Source organism: Stegostoma tigrinum, chromosome 42 (genome assembly GCF_030684315.1).
Source record: "Stegostoma tigrinum isolate sSteTig4 chromosome 42, sSteTig4.hap1, whole genome shotgun sequence".
Lineage (NCBI taxonomy): Eukaryota > Metazoa > Chordata > Chondrichthyes > Orectolobiformes > Stegostomatidae > Stegostoma > Stegostoma tigrinum.
The window spans coordinates 6,629,080-6,632,353 of NC_081395.1; the positions used below are offsets into that span (position 1 = coordinate 6,629,080).

Below are 3,274 nucleotides of genomic sequence, written 5' to 3' on the forward strand. Positions count from 1 at the left end.
CCCATCCCCCAATCCCACACCACCACCCTCTCCTCCTCACCCACACTGCGAAAGGAGGGCAGGTGCTATTTGACTGTGGGTGGCTCACAAACCCCGACTATCCTCGACCTGTGCACTGAGTGGCTGCCTCTTCACAGGGGCAGGGAGCTGGGGGGCTGGGGGGGTTCAGAAATAGTGGGATCTTTCTGTGCATCGGGATGAGTGACTCATTCTGCCGGGGATGGGTGTGAGATGTTAAGAGGGAGGGGGTTAGATGCTATAAATGGTTTTGAGATGCTTAGGAGAAAGAGGGGGAAAAGGTTGGTGGGAGTGGGGGGGGGCGGCTAGAAATTTTACAATTCCACAATAACTGTCCCCTCTTTCTCCCTGGGTCACCATGTGTCCTACCCCCATCAGGAAAGGGTTTGATTCCCAGCAGGACAGGGAGTGAAAACCAACAAATGCATTTCCCCCCCCCCGAGTTCCTTCCCCTCACTACCCTGTTTAATATTTGCCCCTCAGCGGGGTGGGGGTAGGGATGGCGTGGCGTATCTTAGCCACAGTGGGGCCCCTGGGCTCTACCACTGGGCTTAATCCCCAGGCCCAAGGACCCCACATTTAGCCACATCACCTTCAGGGGTTTGGCGGGGGGGGGGGGGGGGGGGGGGGGGGGTAGGGGTGCGGTGAGGTGAGGTGAGGGTTTGGGCAACAGACAATTAAGATTAGCCCTGGCCCCTCCATCCCCGCCTTCCCCCACCCCCCCCCATCCCCGCCTTCCCCCACCCCCCCCATCCCCGCCTTCCCCCACCCCCCCCCAAACCGCCACCCCCATGACAATCACGACCCAGTAAATCCCGCAACACCCGTGCTCCCCTGCCACTCCCAAAGCACGAGGCTGGCCTGGGGTTGAGGTCAGTGATGCCCGCCACAGTTGAACAGCTCCGCATGGCAAGCTTTTTTTTTGTCGGTGGGGGGGATGGGATGTGGAGGAAAAAGGCACTCCGACTGTCGCCCTCAAGCATAAAACTGCCAGTGTTTGCAGTCTCAGATTTGTAGACTCAGGTGACACTCTGTAAATAAATTTCTGCTCGAATTGTACAGCACCCACATGAACACTGGTCTGTCTCACTGTATTCTAACATCGACACTTCGATACACTTGCGAGGAGCTGGACTGATTGGTCACCTTTCCATGGAGTGTTGTGTCTCACAGCACACTCCATGTGGTTACACTGAGACAGAAATGGTACGGGGCCCCTCTCCAGAGGCTACAGGTAAGAATCCTGCCAGGGTCGGCGCCGAGGGGGCGCCGCGCTGTCGGAGGGTCGGCGCCGAGGGGGCGCCGTGCTGTCGGAGGGTCGGCGCCGAGGGAGTGCCGCGCTGTCGGAGGGTCGGCACCGAGGGGGCGCCGCGCTGTCGGAGGGTCGGCGCCGAGGGGGCGCCGCGCTGTCGGAGGGTCGGCGCCGAGGGGGTGCCGCGCTGTCAGAGGGTCATTGTATAAAACAGCAGAAAGGGTCTGTACCAGCTGTGCCATGTGCAGTGAGCTAGACAGCCTCTAGAGGGAGACTGTGCACCAAAACCGCACCAGTTTGCATTCGAGGCCTAATGTCCTAAAGCCCATTAAATCCTTCAAACGAACTTGTTGCAGCAAAGATTTCCCTGAGATACAGAACAGAATGTTCGTTCGTGTTTATTTAAAGTGACCAGTTTTCAGGAGCATTTTAAAGGAGAGATACAGAGGGCAGAGATTGACAGAGGGAATTCCAGAGCTCAGGACGTCGGGCAGCGTAAGGTGGGGTCTGCTGTGGCGGAGCGATGGGCAAGGGGGCAGGCTGGGAAGGTCACGGAGATCTCACAGGGAGCTACAGGGATAGGGAGGGGGCTGTGGGGGCTGGACAGGGTGACGGGGATGGGGAGGGGGCAACCGAGCAGGACTGGACCAAGGAATGTCCCATGTGCCCTATAGAGATGGGCATAACTGCAACAGCAGAGGAGTTATTGAAGGGGAGAATGGGCATAGCTGAGAGGATTGCAGTTCAAAAAACTCGTCTGGAATCAAGAATTTACTGATCACCATGGAATCATTGCCGATTGTTAGGGAAAACCCATCTGGTTCACTAATGTTCTTCAGGGGAGGAAATCTGCCGTCCTTACCTGGTCTGGCCTATAGGTGACTCCAGACTCTCAGCAATGAGGTTCGCTCTCAATTAGCCTCTGAAATGGCCTGCCAGTCGCTGCAAAGTCCCAAAGAAATGGAACTGGACGGGTCACCTGGCATCGACCGAGGCACAGACAGCGGCAGAAACAGCCCTGTTGACCCTGCAAAGTCCCTCCCCCTCACTAACAGCTGGGGGCTAGTGCCAACATTGGGAGAGCTGTCTCACAGATTAGTCAAGCAACAGCCTGATGTAGTCATACTCACAGAATCATACCTTACAGACACTGTCCCAGATCCCACCATCACCGTCCCTGCGTATGTCCTGTCCCACCGGCAGGACAGACCCAGCAGAGTGGGGGGCAGGGGGCACAGGGGTATAGAGTGGGGAGGGTGTTGGTCTGGGAGTCCTCAACATTGACTCTGGACCCCACAAAGTCTCATGGCTTCAGGTTCGACATGGGAAAGGAAACTTCCTGCTGATTACCACGTACTGCCCTCCCTCGGCTGATGAATCAGTGCACCTCCATGTTAAACAAGGAAACACGGAGGGTGGCAAGAGCACAAGATGTACTCTGGGTGGGGGGGTTTCAATGTCCACCACCAAGAGTGACTCTGAAGCAGCAGGACGACTGATCGGGCTGGTCGTGTCCAGCTGCTGGACTGGGTCTGCGGCAGGTGGTGAGGAGAAAACAGACTTGACCTCATCCTTACCAATCTGCCAGCTACAGTAACATCTGCCCATGACAGTATCAGTAAGAGTGACCATCGCACAGCCCTTGTGGAGACAAAGTCCCACCTTCACATTGAGATCAACCTCCATTGTGTTGTGTGGCGCTATCCCCGTGGCTAAATAGGACAGACTTTGCACTGATCTAGCAAGTCAAGACTGGGCATCCACACGGCGCTGTGGGCCATCAACAGCAGAATTGTACTCCAGCACGATCTGTAACCTCATGGCCCTGCTAGTCCCCCACTCAACCATTACCATCAGGCCAGGGGACCAACCCTGGTTCAATGGAGAATGCAGTAGGACATGCCAGGAGCAGCACCAGGCAGACCTGAAGATGTGATATCGACCTGGTGAAGCCACCAAACAGGACTACCTGCCCAGCAGCGAAAGCAAGTGATAGGCAGAGCT

At 56.6% G+C, this 3,274-nt stretch overlaps 1 protein-coding gene across 3 annotated transcripts in view; it reads left to right on the forward strand.

The window, feature by feature from the left end:
- Positions 1-630, forward strand: part of LOC125449276 (ribosomal protein S6 kinase alpha-5-like) — a 34,419-nt gene extending 33,789 nt beyond the window's left edge. For all 3 annotated transcript variants that reach the window (XM_059641658.1, XM_059641657.1, XM_059641659.1), the window contains one exon: positions 1-630. This exon is cut by the window's left edge and continues 327 nt beyond it. The gene's annotated coding sequence lies outside the window, so the exon portion shown is untranslated.
- The last annotated feature ends 2,644 nt before the right edge of the window (positions 631-3,274 follow it).